This window comes from Kogia breviceps, chromosome 1 (genome assembly GCF_026419965.1).
Source record: "Kogia breviceps isolate mKogBre1 chromosome 1, mKogBre1 haplotype 1, whole genome shotgun sequence".
NCBI lineage: Eukaryota > Metazoa > Chordata > Mammalia > Artiodactyla > Physeteridae > Kogia > Kogia breviceps.
The window spans coordinates 87562512-87583789 of NC_081310.1; the positions used below are offsets into that span (position 1 = coordinate 87562512).

At 38.9% G+C, this 21278-nt stretch overlaps 1 pseudogene; it reads right to left on the minus strand.

Annotated features, from left to right (window-relative positions):
• Window positions 1-4218: 4218 nt before the first annotated feature.
• Window positions 4219-5710, minus strand: LOC131751009 (cytochrome b-c1 complex subunit 2, mitochondrial pseudogene; annotated as a pseudogene).
• Between the last annotated feature and the right edge of the window lie 15568 nt (window positions 5711-21278).

Consider the following 21278-nt stretch of genomic DNA (forward strand, 5'->3'; position numbering starts at 1 on the left):
AGGGGTGAGTGCTACCAAATGGCCAAGGAAAGAAAATTCCTGTGTTATATACACTGTTCCAGAGTTTAAAAAGGCAAAATATTTCTGAGGTCATTCTGAAAGTATAGTTTAACTTTAATACTCACATCAGACAAGAATACCAAAACCAAAACAAGACAAAACACACAAATCCATGGGTTAATGTCAGTTACAAACAGAGAATTTAAAATTCCTAAATTAAATATTAGCAAATATAATCACACAATACATCATGATCAAGTTGGGTTTATTATAGGGATGCAAGGATAGTATAATTAGGAAATTTGTTAATGTAATTTACATCACTAGCAGATGAAAAGAAAGCCATACCTAGCATTTATTGAGCAGGTATAGATTTCCAGGCATAGCTCCTAAGGCTTTACATTAAGTAATCTAATCCTTATATTAACCCTATAAAGTTACATGGACTAGCTGTGTCAGTAGAGTCATCTAGGGCAGGGGTATGCAAAGGGTAAAAGATCAGATGGTAAATATGACAAGTGGTCTCTGTCACAACTACGCAACTTTGCCATTATGGGGAGAAAGCAGCCGAATACAACATGTGAAAGAATGGACGTGGCTGTGTTCCAATAAAACTTTATTAATAAAATCAGACATTGGGCTGGATTTACCAGTGGCTATAGTTTGCCAACCCTTGATCTGGGGCAGTTGTTGAAAATACAAATTTGTGGGCCCTTCCCAGGACTCATTGAACATTCATCTGGGGAAAATGATATTTTTACATCACTTCTTTATAAGATCTGATTTAATGAACAGATAATTTAAATATAAAACCAAATGGAATGTCTATTACAAAGTGTCATGAAGCACAGACAGGTGTTTAGGAAGTGTATGCTCTTAGGCATTTAAAGTATTCACTCAGGGCTTCCCAGGTGGCGCAGTGGTTGAGAATCCGCCTGCCGATGCAGGGGACACGGGTTCGTGCCCCGGTCTGGGAAGATCCCACATGCCGCGGAGCGGCTGGGCCCGTGAGCCATGGCCGCTGAGCCTGCGCGTCCGGAGCCTGTGCTCCGCAATGGGAGAGGCCACAACAGTGAGAGGCCCGCGTACCACAAAACACAAACAAACAAACAAAACAAACAAACAAATAAAGTATTCACTCAGCAAGTGGTTTTTATGAATTTTTATTAAGCTCTTTTCAATAGGTAAAGGAATATTAAAATCAGGCTTGAATAATAAAAATTCCTAGAAATCAGACTTCCCTGGTGGCACAGTGGTTAAGAATCCGCCTGCCAGTTCAGGGGACACAGGTTCAATGCCTGGTCCAGGAAGACCCCGCATGCCGTGGAGCAACTAAGCCCATGTGCCACAACTACTGAGCCTGCACTCTAGAGCCATTGAGCCACAACTATTGAGCCTGCACACCACAAATACTGAAGCCCGTGTGCCTAGAGCCCGTGCTCCACAACAAGAGAAGCCACCACAATGAGAAGCCCGCACACTGCAACAAAGAGTAGCCCCTGATCGCCACAACTAAAGAAAGCTCACAGGCAGCAACGAAGACCCAACACAGCCAAAAATAAAATAAATACATTTATTAAAAAAAAAACTCTAGAAAAATTAGGTGCATTTCTGTAGGTAGCCTTAAAAAATTGCTTAAATCTATTTGGTTAAAGGAATACTTCCTGAATGCCTCCTGGGAGATGTGTAAAACACTAGGCAGATGCCAAGAAGAGTAGGGTATGGACCCTGCTCTCAAGTGGACAGCAGACCACACGCAAATAACTGTAGTCCAAGGCAGAGAGAAACATTACCCATAAAACAATTAGGAAAAAGAACTTTCAGACTTCAAAATGGAAATACTCATTCAACAGGGATCAGAAAAGCTTTTATAGGACATGGAAGTTCTGAAAGCCATGAGGTAACAGAGAGAGAAAGGCTATATTTGAGGAACAGTGTGTCTGGCTAGAAACAAGGCTGGAGCACTGGTGTCAATTGATGGAGGATCTGTAGTGCTGGGAGGAGTACTTAGTGCTGCAGGCGATGGGGTGTCAGCAAGAATTGTTGGAGGATTTAATACGGGCACTGGTGGATTATCAGAAAATGGAAAGCAAGACAAAGGGAAACCAGCTAGTAGCACTTGTACTTTTTCTAGCAACTCTTCTTTTGTTCCAGCCTTGTTGTTTTGATATGATTTGTTAGTCAAATCACCCTGACCCTGGTTACAGGAGAGGGCACAAGTCCTAGGTATTGACAATCAGAATATGTTATTTCCCTGGCCAGTGACCCATCTAGGGGTTATCTTGTGACCCAAGCCCAAACAGAAAGTGCCCTCCCTAGAATTTTCCATGTGGAGTAAGCCAGGAAGCTCCCTTTGCTCTCTGGCTGAGTGAGATCCATAGCTGTACAAGGCCATACTCCTAACCACGTGGAGAAGCCCAGGAGAATAAAGCTGACAGGAAAGGGAGAGAGAAACACTGGAAAAAAAGATGAGAGAGTACATGGTCCCTGACAGATAGAAGAGAGTGCCCTTCAGCTTTCCAGTTCCTGTGAGTTTGAGGGCCAGAGGACCTCCTTTATTGCTCTCCCTCCTAGAGACCTATGTATCTTTATCATGAAAACACTCTTTATTGACCTAATTTGAGTAGGCTTTCATTTTTTGCTGTCAAAAGAGATAGGATGAGACTGTATTGGTAGGATGTTACTCAGAAAGTTATGCCAGGAATTTATCAGGCAAGGAGGAGAGAGAGACAAGTTCAGGAATTAGAAGCTGGAGGCCAGGGAGGCAGCTGATATGTTCTCCATCCTTTACGGACTGGAAGCCCCAGCTTGGATAGTCAACCCAGCCTCTTCTTAAAAGCTTTCCAATCTCCTATGTTAGAGACCCTCAACCCACCCCTGCTCCCACTAGGTGAAGTATGCAGGGAATGTGTGGGATATGGATATTCCCTGGAGAGCCACCACCATATGTCAAGAAGGAAGGGGCCAGGTGGCGAGGTGAAGGGTAGAAAATTTGGAGCATGGAACATGGAGGAAAGTGTCAGGAAGCAAGGCTGAAGAAGCCGCCAAGGACCTGATCCTGTGTGGAGTTAAACTTCTTTTCCTGAGTGCCATTTATCTTGTGGGGGCTGGGAACAAGGAACATTGTTTGGTTTCAAGCAGATAAATAACAGGAAGAGCACTGCATTTAAAAAAGATCTAGGGGGCTTCCCTGGTGGCGCAGTGGTTGAGAATCCGCCTGCCGATGCAGGGCACACGGGTTCGTGCCCCGGTCCGGGAAGATCCCACATGCCGCAGAGCGGGTGGGCCCGTGAGCCATGGCCGCTGAGCCTGCGCGTCCGGAGCCTGTGCTTCGCAACGGGAGAGGCCACAACAGTGAGAGGCCCGCATATCACACACACACAAAAAAAGATCTAGGGCTTCCCTGGTGGCGCAGTGGTTAAGAATCTGCCTGCCGATGCAGCGGACACATGTTCGAGCCCTGGTCTGGGAAGATCCCACATGCTGCGGAGCGGCTAGGCCCTGAGCCACAACTACTGAGTCTGCGCGTCTGGAGCCTGTGCTCCGCAACAAGAGAGGCCCGGCAGTGAGAGGCCCGCGCACCTCGATGAAGAGTGGCCCCCGCTTGCCACAACTAGAGAAAGCCCTCGCACAGAAATGAAGACCCAACACAGTCATAAATAAGTAAATAAATTTTTTGAAAAAGTGTAATAACTTTAAAAAGTAAAAATAAAAAAGATCAAGATATCAGCTTCACGGAGGATAATTTGGAAGGGAGAAGAGACCAGAGGTAGGGAAGCCAGTTAGGAGGCTGCTGTGATAGCCCAAGCAGAGGTGATGGAACGGGACAGGGGCTGGGTCTCTTTCTGTATCTCTGACTTGTGTCTAGGACAGAGTTTCATCCTTATCTCTCCAGCTGGACTTCAGATCAACTGGTTTAAAAGCATTTTACCTAATGACTAGTTCTAACATTCAGTCTCCTACTTAGTGTTTTTTCTTCATCCAGTCTTGTTGTTTTGGTTTTGCCAAGTGTTTTGTCACTTAAGAATTTTTTAAATCAGCTTTTGAACCAACTGGTGAAGGATATTTCTGATATAATTGTGTATTTCTAATAATCAACTTTGTAGTATTTTACAATTGAAAGAAGATTTTTTTTTTTTTAAAACAGAATGTTTTATTGACTTTAGGTCAGCTGGGAACAATTACCTGCATTTATGCTTTATGATATTTCATCTCACTGGAAAAAAAGATAAATGTTACATTAGAGACTTTTCACTTTCATATACTTGCTGCTCTGGGTTCAGAAAATGTTCAGCTCTTTCCTGCAATATGTGTTTCAGTACTACAACTCATCAACAAAAGGTGTATGCCCCAAATTTCCACTTGCTGCCATTGACTTCCAGCCAGAAACAAACTTCTTTGCAGCATTTATGACATCAGCGTCAGCTACTGAGCCAATCTGATGAGGGACTGTGGATGGCGGCACATATGAACCAGAAACTAGAGCCTGGGACCCAGCTTCATCCAGGAAACCCTCGGAAGACTCCACTGACATTAGGTACCCAGCTTTCAGCTTGTTCTTGGCAACTTGGACATCTGTATTAGAAAGGTTTCCTTGAGCAACTGTTTTTACTTGGTTATAGGCAGCCTTGATAACATCTCCAGCAGCTGCAGCCTGAGAGATAGTATAAATCCCAAAGAGTCCATAATCTGAGTAATTGGCATTAAAAGCGGAAACATCAAATGGCTGGTGAATTCCCTTGGCAACAGCTTGGTATAGAGAGCTGGTGGCATTGCTGCCCCTCTTAACATGTGGTCCAGCACCGAGGACATGCTGGAGAACACTAAACGCATTTGCTTCTGCGCTTCCTGCAGCAGCACTTTCTGCTACAAGAGCAGCATGGACGAGACTGTCTCCATTCTGTTCTCGAATTTCACCTCCATGGTACTTGGTCTTTGTACCAGATAAACCAAGCCCACTCCTCACGTTGAGAAACTGTTCAGCAACTTGCTTTAGAACAGGATGACTCACACCAAGTCCAATCAGAGCCATTCTTGCACTTGTAAAATGATTCTGTACATAGTCATGTAACTCATCTGGTGTCACTTTTCCAATCCTATAATCAGAACAATATAAGGAATTAGCCAAGGCATTTCGGTAAGCTGCAGCATGCAAATTTTCAATGACGTGAGCCTGTGGATTCTGAAAAGCCACAGCTTTGTCAATCCTTAGCTGAGACTGAAGGGCAGCTACCTCCCAGTGATGAAATTCTGCTGCTGTGGTGACCTTGAGCAGGAACTCCATTAGAATATCAACATCATCCCGCAGGCATTCCACATTATAAGCCATGCTTTCCCTTGTTGAAATCACACTTAATTTGCCACCAACTGCTTCAATTCCACAGGTTATCTTGAAGGATGAAGCTCCTTTTGTAGTCAAACTGGATGCAAGACGAAGCGAATGAGAGATTCCTAAATTGCTGGAGTCCTCATATCTGCTGCCTGCTTTAATGAACAAACCAATTCTTGATAAAGGAGCATAGTTTTCGAGAGAAGCAATCACTAAACCATTTGGTAATTTGGTAAACTCAAGGTCCTGAGGATGTGGAGGCGCTCCTGCAGGGGCAGTTGTGGCTTTAGCTTTGGGAGCAACTTTGAGGGAATAAAATCTTGAGAGGGACCCGGCTCTGCCTATTAGCTTCATGGCTGAAGATTGCTCTGACCCGCGGTCACGGCCACCTTAGAGTAAAGCCAAGAAGAGTTGTTTTGATATTTGTGGGTGGGCCTCTCTACTTTTATACTCCCGGGGTTGCTGGGGGCTCTCAAGTGATACCTCTGCTTTACAACTTTTATACACTGCCTCTCATGAGATGTGTAGCTCTGGAACCCACCCTGTACCCTGTACCTTCTCGCTGCCAGCTTTGTGTGTGGGCCCCGAGAGTGGGCAGTGAGATTTGGATGAGGGCCCAGCCCAGGAGGGGAGGATGGTGGTGGTCAGGCCTTGCCATGGTTCTGCTAGGGGTGGATTAACTGGAAGGTGATGAAGCTTAAGCCCCTTTCTGTTCCTGTTATAAATACTTATAAAGGAACAAAAAGAAATTGTAAGAAATTAAGAAATTGTAGCTAGTTTTTCCTAAGACATAATTTTTAAAATTTAGTTTTATTTTTAGGGCATCAGAAGAGATGTAAAAACTCCTAAAAAAGAGTTAAAAAAATTTTTTTTTTATTTTTAAGAAAACCTGATTTCTAACTTATGTTAGATAAAGTGGTTGTTGGAATGCCTACTTGGGGCATAGTCCCATACCTTACCATATAAACAGAGTCTAAAGACTTCCTCCTGGGATTTTCCTGAGTGGAATTTGATTTTCGCTGTATATAGTCCACTCATTTCCAGAGTGAGATTCCTGATGCTCAGGAAAGCCATCTCTGTTACGTTGAATCTGTGCTTGTGTTTTTCTTCAAGGTCATACCAATCAGGATTAGGGGTATTAGGCCTCCAGGACACCAGCAGCTGTGGTTTCTCTTCATCCTTAGAATTCCAATTCCACTCAATTTCTCGGATGTTAGGACCCAAAGAGGAGTTCAGTCGCAGCTGGACAGATCCCCCCCAAATCCTTTTCAATGTGCAGGAAGAGCTGGGGTCTTTGATTGTCTGGGAGTCTGGTGATGGAATAACTAAGACTGGAGGAAGAAAGAAGCAGAGCAAACATTATGCTGTATCTACTGTCTGCTTTCACATCACACTAATTTTATATTTATAAAAAGAGAATTATCGGGCTTCCCTGGTGGCGCAGTGGTTGAGAATCCGCCTGCCAATGCAGGGGACACGGGTTCGTGCCCCGGTCCGGGAAGATCCCATATGCCGCAGAGCGGCTGGGCCTGTGAGCCATGGCTGCTGAGCCTGTGCATCCGGAGCCTGCGCTCCTCAACGGGAGAGGCCACAACAGTGAGAGGCCCGCATACCACAAAAAAAAAAAAAAAAAAGAGAATTATCTCCATTTTTACAGTTTTTTACAGACAAGGAAACAAAGCTTCAGGGGTAACTTGCTTAGGCATTGGTCTTACTTAGAAGTTGGCAGTTTTTTTTTGTTTTTTTTTTTTTTTTGGTGGTACGCGGGCCTCTCACTGTTGTGGCCTCTCCCATTGCGGAGCGCAGGCTCAGCGGCCGTGGCTCACGGGCCCAGCCGCCCTGCGGCATGTGGGATCTTCCCGGACCGGGGCACGAACCCGTGTCCCCTGCATCGGCAGGCGGATTCTCAACCACTGCGCCACCAGGGAAGCCCTAGAAGTTGGCAGTTTTGATTCAAGCACATGTCTATCACCCTCCTAGACTTGTGCTCTTTCCTTTTCTTGCAGCTTGCACCCAACATGACCTTTGGTTTAATTCCAGGAAATAGAAACTGAAAATATTGACGATGATAAATCATAATACAATTTCCCCATTTGTTTGTATATACCAGAAGAAAATCATGTCAGCTTTCCCTGCTGCCACCATTTTTTCACTCAACCCACTGCATTACAGTTTCTGGTCACCACTCCTCTGAAACTGCTCTTGACTGAGTTACTAATAACTCCCTAAAATTAACAAATCCATATGTCACTGGTCAATCGTCAATCCTAGTCTTATGGGACCATCTTGTCACATTTGACATATGACTATTCTCTCTTTCTTGAAACTCTACTTATCTGATACAAATTTTTACTCCTTCGGGCCCTCAGCCCGCCTTCATTCAATAAATGCTTAATGAGCTAGGCACCATTGAAGTTGCCAGAGATACAGTGGTGAACAAGCAGGCCAGGTCTCTGCTTTCATGGAACTTCCATTCTAGTGAGAGAGACTGCTGAAAAAAGCAGGCGAAAGCAAATGACTTCAGATAATTATAAGTGCTATAAAAAAAAAGGATGTGACACAGATTTCATATCTGTGGCCTGGCATCTGAACTCTCTTCTTGTATTTATGGCATTTTCTATCTTATAAGGCAAGCCCATATCCTGCTATAGAAGGTGAAATTGCCTGATACTTTTCCAGCCACCTTTGCAGCTGAGACAGCACATACCTGGGTTCCTTCAATCAGAGGCACCTACCGAGACTTTCAAACAGAAGCTAGTGTCATGATGAGAGAAGGACAATAGTATATGTGATATTGACAATGGCAGTTATGGCAGCAGCCACCTGATTGCCTAAGGCAATGGAGGCAGCAGTTCTGGGGCAAGTCAAGTGTCCAGAGTCAGTGGTGTTGGGATGTAAGCTGTGGTGTCTGTGTCAGGAGTGACAGACCAGCTTCTACTGGACCAGTTCCTGGATGAGTCATCTCAAAGCCTGGTCTCCTGGATCCTTCAAAGTTTTGTGGGCCACCTACTCTCCTTTAGTATGCATATTTAACTAGTCAGTTGATTTCTGTTGCTTGTAGCCAAGAACTTAGGATAATGTGATAGAATACTGGTGGTTTGATGGAAGTGTGAGGTGTGAGTGGTTCATCAAGAAAGTCCTCAAAGAGGGTGTGACAACTAAAGTGAGTCCTGAGTGATGACAGGACAGGATGAATTACTCCAGGCAGCAGAAAGAGCATGTGCAAAGTTTCCAGTGCAGAAATGATCTTGGCCTCCATGTGGGACGAAGTGAGAGCTATGGCTGGAGCAGAGTAAGTGAAGAAGAGAACTGAAAACAGATGGCCGAGGCAGGCAAGGATTTGTAGGGTGGGTAGGGGCGTTGGACAGATTCGGAGTGCAACAGGAAGCTGTCAGCTGGTGTTTAGAAGAGTAATATGTAATTTACATTTTTGATGTATTGTAAATTTACATTATTTACATCAAAATTTACATTATTGATCACTTTAGAATAGATACTGTGTGCAGAATGGTTTATAGGAGGGCAAGAGGAGGAAAAGGGATTCCGTTCAGAGGCTTTTACAATAGGTTAAGTGAGAGAAGGATGGGTGTAGGGGATGAGGAGAAATGGGGTGATTCAAGAAAAATTTGGAGGTAGATGATAGAGGTTGCTGATGGACTGGATGTCAGAGAGAAGGAAAAGAAGAATCAAAGATGATTTCTAGGTTTTTGGCTTAAGCAACTGGGTAGATGGGGTGACATTTATTGCACTGTAAATACCATAAAAGCCTGGGGAAGAGAAGGTTTGGGGTGAAGATAAGCATAACACAAGAATTCAGTTTTAGACATGTTAACTTTGGCTTCCAAGAATGGATGTTAAATGGGCCATAGGGTAGGGTCTGAAGTCCAGGGGGAGATGTCAAGGCTGGAAATGTGGCCTTCAGCACAGTAATGCTACTTACAACCACAGGATTAGCTAACATCACCTAGGGATTAGGTGATTATAGCTAGGGAAGAAAAGAGGGTATAGCACTGACCACCAGAGAATTCAGGTCCCTTGAGAGAGGTGGAGAAGGAGTAGTCAGTGGGGAAGACCCGGTGAGTGCAGGGTCAGAAAAGCTAAAGAAGGAAAGTGGTTCAAGAAGGAGGGGTGGATGACTAGGGCAGTGCTACTGAGAGGTGAGGTGAGACTTCCTTTTATTCTTTTCTTTTTCTCCTTAGTACTTCCAAATTCTTTTGTGCTTCTCATTCCATTAGTACTCACCTTTTTAATATGTATATTTCTTCACTATTATATTAAAAGATTCAAACGATGCCTGTCCTGCTCTTTGTTCCCCAGTGCTCACCACCACCCCAAGTAGAATGAAAATGCAGAACATTCACTAGCCCACATTCTCTGTTCACTACACAGCCTTATAATATTCTTACACCTCTCCCTGCAACATCCTTCTGACTTGGAGGTTTCACTGACATAGTCAAGTGTTCTATTTCTAGACATTTATTAGATTTTCTCTGAAAATATAACTCTATTTCAAGAATCTTTATTACCACTTAAATAACAAATTCCCAGTCACATTACCATAATCTACTGCAGTTTAATTACAACTGTTGTATGGTTTTTCGCTTACCTCTGCTTATTCTTTATCTTTCCCTACTGTTATGATTAACTGCTTGTTTGATGGACAGCTTTTTTGAGGGTTTTTCTTAAATAGGCTCTGTGAGTGATATATTCTCTGAATCCTTACTTAAGTGCTAATGTCTTTTCTTAGCATGCTAGTGAGTGACATTGAGGCTGAATAGCAAGGATTGCTATCCTTTCCTTTAAGTAGCACATAGATGTCTTTTCACTAACATCAAGCTTCCAGTATTGCAGATAAGAAGTCTGATTATTTTTCATTTCAAAGTATTTTCCCTTTGGAAGCTTTCTACGTTTTTTCTTTTTTTTGTTGTTGTTGTTGTTGTATTTCAAAAATTGTACCAGCATACTCTTAGGTGCATGTCTTTTTTTTCATTAAGGTGAAATTCTCATACGATTAACACTGTAAAGTGTACAATTCAGTGGCATTTTTTGTATTCCCAATGTGCAACTGCTACCTCTCTCTAGGTTTAAAATATTTTCATCATCCCAGAAAAACACCTGGTACCCAGTAAGTTATCATTCTCCCCCATCCCCTGGTAACCACTAATCTACTTTCTACCTGTTCTGGATATATCACATAAAAGGAATCATACAGTATGTAACCTTTTATGTCTGGCTTCATATACTTAACATAATGTTTTCAAGGGTCACTCAATCTGTAGTATGACCAGTATTTTGCCTCTTTTTATGGCTGAATATTCCATTGTACATATATACCACAATTTGTTTATCCCTGCATTCATTGATGGTCATTTGGGCTGTTTATATCTTTTGGATACTATGAATAATGCTGTTACAAACATCTGTGTACAAGTTTCTGTGTGGACATATGTTTTATTTTCTCTTGGCTATATAGCTAGGAGTGGAATTTCTGGGTCATACAGTAATTCTAAGTTTAATTTTTTGAGGAAATGCCTGTTTTCTGCAGTTGCTACACCTTTCTGCAGTCCCAACAATGCACATGGGGTCCTATTTTTCCACATCTTCACTAGTACCTTTTATTTTCCTATTAAAGCTATCCTAGTAGGTGTAAAGTGGTGTCTCATTGTGGTTTTGATTTGCATTTCCTTAATGGTCAGTGATGTTGAACATCATTTCTTGCACTTGTTGGTCATTTATATATCTTCTTCGGAGAAATATCTATTCAAATCCTTTGCCCATCATTAGTGTATAGGAATGCAAGAGATTTCTGTGCATTAATTTTGTATCTTGCTACTTTACCAAATTCATTGATGAAAAATCTGAAAGAGATATTAAGGAAACACTCCCATTCACCACTGCAACAAAAAGAATAAAATACCTAGGAATAAACCTACCAAAGGAGACAAAAGACCTGTATGTAGAAAACTATAAGACACTGATGAAAGAAATTAAAGATGATACAAACAGATGGAGAGATATACCATGTTCTTGGATTGGAAGAATCAACATTATGAAAATGACTATACTACCCAAAGCAATATACAGATTCAATGTAATCCCTATCAAACTACCAAAGGCATTTTTCATAGAACTAGAACAAAAAATTTCACAATTTGTATGGAAACACAAAAGACCCCGAATAGCCAAGGCAATCTTGAGAAAGAAAAACAGAGCTGGAGGAATCAGGCTCCCTGACTTCAGACTATACTACAAAGTTACAGTAATCAAGACATTATGGTACTGGCACAAAAACAGAAATATAGATCAATGGAACAAGGAAGAAAGCCCAGAGATAAACCCATGTACATATGGTCACCTTATCTTTGATAAAGGATGCAAGAATATATAATGGAGAAAAGATAGTCTCTTCGATAAGTGGTGCTGGGAAAACTGGACAGCTACATGTAAAAGAATGAAACTAGAACACTCCCTAACACCATACACAAAAATAAACTCAAAATGGATTAAAGACCTAAATGTAAGGCCAGACACTATAAAAGTCTTAGAGGAAAACATAGGCAGAACACTCTATGACATAAATCACAGCAAGATCCTTTTTGACCCACCTCCTAGAGAAATGGATGTAAAACCAAAAGTAAACAAATGGGACCTAATGAAACTTCAAAGCTTTTGCACAACAAAGGAAACCATAAGAAAGACGAAAAGACTACCTTCAGAATCAGAGAAAATATTTACAAATGAAGCAACTGACAAAGGATTAATCTCCAAAATTTACAAGTAGCTCATGTAGCTCAATATTAAAAAAAACCAAACAACCCAATCCAAAAATGGGCAGAAGACCTAAACAGACATTTCTCCAGAGAAGATATACAGATTGCCAACAAACACATGAAAGGATGCTCAACATCACTAATCATTAGAGAAATGCAAATCAAAACTACAATGTGGTATCATCTCACACCGGTCAGAATGGCCATCATCAAAAAATCTAGAAACAATAAATGCTGGAGAGGGTGTGGAGAAAAGGGAACCCTCTTGCACTGTTGGTGGGAATGTAAATTTATACAGCCACTATGGAGAACAGTACTGAGGTTCCTTAAAAAACTAAACATAGAACTACCATATGACCCAGCAATCCCACTACTGGGCATATAGCCTGAGAAAACGATAATTCAAAAAGAGTCACGTACCACAATGTTCATCGCAGCTCTATTTACAATAGCCAGGACATGGAAGCAACCTAAGTGTCCATTGACAGATGAATGGATAAAGAAGATGTGGTACATATATACAATGGAATAGCAGTCAGCCATAAGAAGAAATGAAATTGAATTATTTGTAGTGAGGTGGATGGACCTAGAGTCTGTCATACAGAGTGAAGTAAGTCAGAAAGAGTAAAACAAATATCGTATGCTAACACATACATATGGAAACTAAAAAAAAAAAAAAAAAGGTTCTGAAGAACCTCGAGGCAGGACAGGAATAAAGATGCAGATGTAGAGAATTGACTTGAGGACATGGGGAGGAGAAAGGGTAAGCTGGGACAAAGTGAGAGAGTGGCATTGACATATATACACTACCAAATGTAAAATAGCTAGTGGGAAGCAGCCACTTAGCACAGGGAGATCAGCTCAGTGTTTTGTGTCCACCTAGAGGGGTGGGATAGGGAGGATGGGCGGGAGACACAAGAGGGAAGGGATATGGGGATATATGTATACGTAGAGCTGATTCACTTTGTTATACAGCAGAAACTAACACACTATTGTAAAGCAATTATAGTCCAATAAAGATGTTTTTAAAAAAAGATAAAAAACCAAACAAAACCTTACGTAAAGCAGTGTCTGCTTACAAGTAAATGAATATCTTAATGTACCCATTGTTTTTTAATGCATTCTGTTGGGAATGGAAAAAAAAATCATTTTTAAACAATCTTGGGACTTATCTAAACGTTTTTTTCCCCCAGCTAGACCAGTAAAATAAATGATCCAATGTATTAAAAAAAATCCTTTGCCCATTAAAAAAAATTGTATTGTTTGTCTTTTTGTTGTTGAGTTGTGAGAGTCCTTTATATATTCTGGTTACCAGATCCTTATCAGACATATGATTTTGCAAACATTTTCTCCTATTCTGCAGAATGTCTTTTCATATTTTTAATAATATATTTTGATGCACAAAAGCATTTAATTTTGATGAAGTCCACTTTATTTTTCTTTTGTTGTTCATGCATTTGATGTCAAATCTAAGAATCCTTTACCAAATCTGAGGTTATGAAGATTTGCCCTAGTGTTTCTTCTGATAGTTTTATAGTTTCAATGGGTTGTTGACCCAGTTTGAGTTCATTTTTGTATAAGATATTAGTAGGGGTACAAGTTTATTGTTTTGCATGGGTTATCCAGTTATCCCAGTGCTGTTTGTTGAAAAGGCTATTCGTTTCCCTCATTGAATGATCTTGACATCCTCACTGAAGATCAATTGGCAATAGATGTTTGGGTTTATTTAGGGACTCTTAATTCTATTCCACTGGTCTATAGATCTATCCTTATGTCAGTAGCATACTGTTTTGATTACTGTAGTTTTGTAGCAAGTTTTCAAATTGGGAAACGTGTTCTCCATATGAATTTGAAGACCATCTTTTCCATTTCTGAAAAAAAAAGTTTATTGGAATTTGGTAGGCATTACATTGAATCTGTAGATTTATTTGGGGAGTATTGCCATCTTAACAATATTGTCTTATATTCCATGAACATGGGATGTCTTTCATCCATTTAGGTTTCTTTAATTTATGTCAGCTCTATTTTGTAGTTTTCAGTGTACAAGTATTTCACCTTCTTGACTAAACTTATCCCTACCTATTTTTTTCCCAGTGCTATCATAAGTGGAACTGTTTTCCTAATGCCCATTTCAGAGTTTTAATTGCTGGTGTATAGAAACAAAATAGATTTTTGTGTGTTGGTGTTTTTACCCTACAACTGTGTTGAAGTTATTAGCTCTAGTATTTTTTTTGTGTGTGGATTCTATAGGATTTTCTATATATAGAATCATGTCATCTGCAAATAGATATAGTATTACTTCTTCCTTTCCAATTTGAATGCCTTTCATTTCTTTTTCTTGCCCCATTGCTCTGGCTAGGAATTCCTGTACAATGTTGAATAGCACTGGTGAAAGCAAGTATCCTTTTCTTGTTCATGATCTTCAATGGAAAGTTTTCAATATTTCACCATTGAATATGATGTTCACTGTGGGTTTTTCATAAATGCCCTTTGTCATGTTAGGGAAGTTCCCTTCTATTCCTATTTTGCTGAGAGTTTTTGTCATGAAAGAGTGTTAAATTTTATCATATGCTATTTCTGCGTCTATTAAGATGATCATGTATTTTTTTTTCTTCATCCATCAGTATGATGTGTTACACTGGCTGATTTTCTTATGTTAAAGCACCATTGCATTCCTGGGATTAATGCCACTTGTAATGGTGTATGTAATCCTTTTAATGTGCTGCTGGATTCTATTTGCTAGTATTTTTTTGTGGATTTTACATGTATATCCATCTTCATTGGTCTATATTTTTTGTGGTATCTTTGTCTGGCTTTGGTATCAGGCTACTGCTGGCTTCATAGAATGTATTGAATGTAATACAAAATATAGAATGTAATGTACAACAGGGTAACTATAGTTAACACTACTTTATGGTATATTTAAAAGTTGTTAAGAGAGTAGATCCTAACAGTTCTCATCACAAGGAAAAAAACCATTTTTTTATCTATATGAGATGACAGATGTTACCTAAACTTATTGTGATAATCATTTCACAATATATGTAAGTCAAGTGTCTATGTTGTACACCTTAAACTTATACAGTGCTGTATGTCAATTATATCTCAATAAAACTGGAAAAAAAAAGAATGCATTGGGAATTTCCTGGCAGTCCAGTGGGACTCCGGGCTTTCACTGTCAAGGGCCTGAGTTCAAACCCTGGTTGGGGATCTAAGATCCCACAAGCCGTGTGGCATGGCCAAAAACAAAAACAAAAAGGATGTATTGAGAAGTGTTCCCCCCTCTTTTATTTTCTGAAAGAGTTTAACTTGGATTTGTTTAATTTTTCTTTAAATGTTTAGTAAAATTCAGCAGTGAAGCCATCCAGTTCTGAACTTGTCTTTTTGGGGAAGTTTTTGATTACTAATTCAATTCCTTGTTATATGTCTGTTGAGATTTTCTATTTCTTCTTTAGACAATTTTGATAATTTATGTATTTCTAGGAGTTTGTCCTTTTTGCATAGATTATTTAATTGCTTAGCATGAATTCTTCATGAGATTCTCTTATAATCTGTGTAATTGTTATAAGGTCATAATACCTCAACTTTAATATTTGACCTTAGTTAACTGCAATCTTCTCACTTTTTTTCTTAGTCAGATTAGGTAGAGGTTTGTCAATTTTGTTGATCTTTTTGAAAAACTAACTTGTGGTTTCACTGATTTCACTGCTTCTATTGTTTTTCTACTTTCTATTTCATTTATTTCTGCATTAATCTTTATTATCTCCTTCCTTCTTCTGGTTTTGGGTTTAGTTTGCTCTTCTTTTTATAGTTCCTTAAGGTATAAATTTAGGTTGTTGATTTGAGATCTTTTTTATTTTTTAATGTAAGCATTTATAACCATAAAGTAATCTCTGAGCAGTACTTTTAATACATTTATACATTTTTGTATGTTTTGTTTCATTTTCATTCATCACAAAATATTTTCTAATTTCTTTTGTGATTTCTTCTTTGGTCCATTGATTGTGTAAGAGTATGTTGTTTACTTTCCATGTAATTACAAATTTTCCAGCTTTCTTTTGGTTACTGATTTCTACCTTCATTCCATTGTGGTCCAAGAAGATAGTTTCTATAATTCTGAAGTTTTAAAATTTATGGAGAATTGTTTTATGGCCTAACATGGTTTATCTTAGAGAATGTCCATGTGTAATTGAGAAAAATGTGCATTCTTCTGTTGCTGCGTAGAGTGTTCTGTATATGTATTTTAGATCTAGTTGGTTTATAGTATTGCCCAAGTTCTCTATGACTTACTGATTTTCTGTTTAGATGTTTTATCTGTTATTGAAAATAATGCATTGGAGTCTTCAATGATTATTGTAGAACTGTCTATTTTTCTCTTCAATTCTGTCAGTATTTGTTTCAAAATTGCAGGCTCTGTTGTTTGACATGTGTATTGCATACTTATTATATCTTCTTGATGAATTGACCCTTTATCAGTATAAAATGTCCCACTTTGTCTCATACCATTTTTTTTTTAACTTAAAATCTATTTTTCTGATATTAGAATAGTCACCCTAGCTCTCTTTTCATTGTGACTTATGTGGATCTTTTTCTATTCTTTCCCTTTCAACGTATTTGTGTCTTTAGGTCTACAGTGAGTCAGGGCAGTTTATTTTTTTTTAACTTTATTAAGCTTTTGAATAGCCAGTAAAGTCACAAGGCTCAAAATTTAAAAGGTATAGAATGAGAAACTGTGAAAAGACTCTCATGCTTTTTTCCTTTTCCCTGTAACTTTTCAGAGATATTCTACCCATATGCATCCATATGCATAGAAAACACATACATAATTCCTCTTCTTTTTTACACAAATGATAACATACTATGTAATCTTCTCTGAACAGTGCTTGTTTTCTTCCTTGATAAGGTAGGTTAGTAATTATTTCATAACAGCACATAAAGAACTGACTTAACCTTTTGCATAGTCACATAGAATGCTCCTGAATTATTATTGATCCTCTTTTTTTTTTCCAACTGATGAACATTTAAGTACCTTCCTCTTTTTTTGGCTTTTAATATATGAGTTATACTATTTTTCCTAATTTGTGACATTTTTTCTAACCATGGGTAGTCATTTTTGCCATGAAGAAATGTTAATTTTCATAAGGTTAAATCTATCAATATTTTCTGCTTACAGAGGTTTTTGATTTTGCCCTTGTCTTTGTCATACTTAAACCTTTCTTACTCTTGGTTATTAAATAAATCATCCCATGATTTTTTCATTTTTTATTTAAATCTTTTATGTGATGTATTTTTTATTGTGGTAAAAATATACATAACATAAAATTTACTATTTTAACCATTTTAAGTGTACAGTTCAGTGGCTTAAGTATATTCACTATATTGTGCAACTATCACTTACCTATTTCCAGAGAAAATTTCCAGATACATTTAAATCTTTGGTCCCTGTGGAATTTATTTTGGTATGAGGTATGTGGTATGAATACAACCTTTTTTTTCTCTGATGGTTAGCCAGTTGTCTCAAATTAATTTATTGTGTCTTTTCTGCACTTATGTCTATTCATGTGCTGATATTCTGCTGTTTTATGATGTGTTTTAATGTCTGGTAGACCTATTCCCTCGATTATGCTTATTTTTTAGAATGTTTCTGAATGTTCTTGCCTCATAATTTTCCATATAAACAATCTGGATTACAAAAAAACTTTGTTGGAAATTTTTTCACTAGGGTCACTTTTAATTTATAAATTAATTTCAGGATACCTGATTTCTTTACAATTTAATTTTCCTATTGGGTAATATGCTATATTTTTCTATTTGTTCAGGAATTATTTTGTGTTCTTAAAGAGCATTTTATATTTTTGTCACATATCTTTGACACCTTTCTTGTTATGTTTATACATAGGCATTTAATTTTTCTGATGTCATGTCTTTCTGGTTATTAGTACTATGTAACATGTTCATTTATTTCTTTGTATTAATTTTGTATACAACTCTTTTCCTGAATTCTCCTATTATTTGTAATAATTTTTCTCTGGATTCTTTTGGATTTTTCAAGTAAAAAATTAAATCATCTATAAGTAATGATAATAGAACTCTCCTCTTTGAAATTTTATACCTCATTTCTTTCTCTGGTCTGTTGAAATAAATTTCTAGGACCAAGACTGAGTCACTCCTGTCTGGATTGCCATGTCAGCAAACCCAAACTTAGACGACTTTTGTGTTCTTGTAAATGTTCCACTTGACCAGAAACTGCAATATCTAGTCAGCCAACCCCCAAACATTAGGCCAATTCTGGGCTCTGTACTTATTTTCTTATTCCTTATTCATTTTCTATTTTCCTCTTCCTTATTCCTTATTTTTATCCTATAAAAGCTTCCTGCCATCCACCCCATTTTACAGTCCACTGGACACTTGGAAATGGAGAATGCCCACTTCATGAAGTGTTAAATAAAGTTGGTTTGTGTCATCTAAGTTTCCTTTGTTAATCATATTTAACACAGGTCTAACTGTATTAACCAGTGTGTCTAACACTGTTAAATTGTATTGGTGAAGGTAAAATCATCTGTACTATAAACATTGGTTATAAGTAATCTATGAAACTACCTGTGCCAGTTTCTTTTTAAAGAATAGGTCTTAGACAATTTAACCTATTTTTAAAATCAGGTAATGTGTTATTATCATTTATTATATATATATTTGGTCTTTGTCCACTACTCCTGGGACAGAGCTCCTAAAGCCTTTGCAATTTCCTATATAAGCTCTCCAGGGGCATTATAATATTTAATATTTTTCCCAGTTCCTGAAATAGCTCCAGAGCAATAAATGTGAAATGGGTATCTTTTGTTATTCATAACAAGCCCCTTTGTACCACAGCTGAAATTTATGTTCATAAGATGACTTTGGAAAGCTCCTTAGGATGGGAGCTGGTTGTCATGGGAACCAACCCTGTTAGCAGGTTGGAACTTTCAGTCGCATACTCTGTCATCCAGACAGTGGAGAAGGGCTAGCAACTGAGTTTAATCACCAGTGGCCAATGATTTAATCAATTCTGCCTGTGTAATGAAGTCTCCATAAAAACCAAAAAGGACGGGGTTAGGAGAGCTTCTGGGTTGGTGGACACAAGTAGGTGCTCAGAGGGTGGCACACCTGGAGAAGGCGTGCAAACTCTGCCCCCCTTCCTACATACCTGGCCCTATGCATCTTGCCCATGTGGCTGTTCATGAGTTACATTTTTAAAATAATAAACCAGATCTACTATAAACTGATCTCCCGTTGTCCTGTGAACTGCTCTAGCAAATTAACCAAACCTGACAAGAAGGTCACAGGAACCTCTGATTTATAGCCAGTCTGTCCGAAGCACAGCTAGCAACCTGGACTTTTAACTAGTGTCTGAAATTGGGGGAGAATAGGGACTGAACCCTTAACCTGTGGGATCTGACATAAGCTGCAGGTAGATAGTGTTATAATTGAGTTAAATTGTAGGACACCCAGCTGGTATCTGGAAAATGACCAAATTGCTTGGCGTGGGGAAAAGAATTCATACAGCTAGTGTCAGAAGTAGTGTGGTAGTAGTGGGAAAGTAGAGGAGAAACACCAGAGTCTGTTTCCATAGCAGGTAATTTATCTGTTTAGATTTTCTTTCTCTTTTAGACTCAGTAATGGTAAATTATATTTTTCTAGAAAATGATCCATTGCATCTCAGTTTTCAATATATTTGTATAAAGTTAAGCAAAATAGTTTTTTGTTTAACTTCCTTTGTATGTGTGGTTATTTCCTGCTTTTAATTTCTTCTTTTGGGTATTTAGATTTTCAAGGGATGGTTTTGAAAGATGGGAGACACTAGATCATGCTTGTGTGCTGGTGGCAGTGATTCAAGTATTTTACTCTCTTTCAGACAAAACACTCTAGAGTAGGAGACAGTTTGTGATCACAAAGCAATGTTTGGGTTTTTGAACAGGGAATTAAATTATTAAAGAGAAAGCAACTGGTCAGAGTTCAGGAAAATGTAGGAATGAGGGAATTTCCAAAGACGAATAATTTAATGAAGAGAGCTGCAAGAGCTCCATACAGCTGTGAAGCTTAGATCTGTGTGTGGTTGCAAGCTTCCCGACTCCTGGGTTTTGGGGGTTTTTTTTGTTTTTGTTTTTTTCTTGTTTGTTCTTTCTCCCTTTCATTTTTAAAGAAATTTATTAAGCTATTTCTCTTGGGCTACAGAAAAGATTCTTTACTATGAACAGGGAGATAAAGTTACAATTTACAAGAAAACTGAGAAAAATCCCTAGAGAGAAACTGGTGCCACAATTTTTATAAGATTCCAGTTCCTGATTTCCAATTCTCTTCCCAGTGCACTTCTGGAACCCATTAGAACATACAGAAAAGGGACCAAATCCAAAAATGCCTGAAAGGCTGGGTAAGAGCAGTGTAAATAAGGTCATTTCCATTTCTCCTATACCAACACATCCTGTGTGCCCTGCCTTGAGGACACATGCAAATATATGTCCATAAAATTTTTCCCTTGCAAATTTTTAAGGAACTTAAATATGATGATATGATACCATATCCTTTAAATGTCTTGAAATTATTATTTTAAATAAAGGACAAAAGCTCACTAGTTCAATCAACTTCAATTCTTAATAAAAATGAGTTAATCATGAACCCAGCACTGCCTGAATCTGCTTTAATCCAAGATGCACTTAGAGGAAAGAGTTCTTGTTTTGTCACTGTTTAAGGAATGAAAAGGACATTGTGGCTAGAGCCACTGGCACCCATCCAGCTCCCTGCCTTCCCCTGTCATGTGGGACTCCATGCAGCCTGGTTATGACTGCTCTCAATCTGCTTATAATTTGGCATGGCTGACGTCTGCTTGGGCAAGGCAGGAACAGCTACATCTTCTATGGGGGACTTCCGGCCCTCGGTGGTTGTTAGGCAACTACAAGTGCACAGAGAGCAGATTGGCAGATAGCTTCCTGTGTACCCTTCGCCACCCTGTCACCTACACAGTTGTCTGATAATGTTGACAAGTGCTGTAATGGCAGAACAGTAGAAGTGCTCTGGGAGCATAGAGGAGCCAGCCTAGATGTAACTACATCTCAAGAAAACCCCAAGCAGATCTCCATGAATTGCTCCCAGTAGACTCTATGATCCTAACCAGGAAATGATAGAACTGTTGAGTAGAAAAAGGA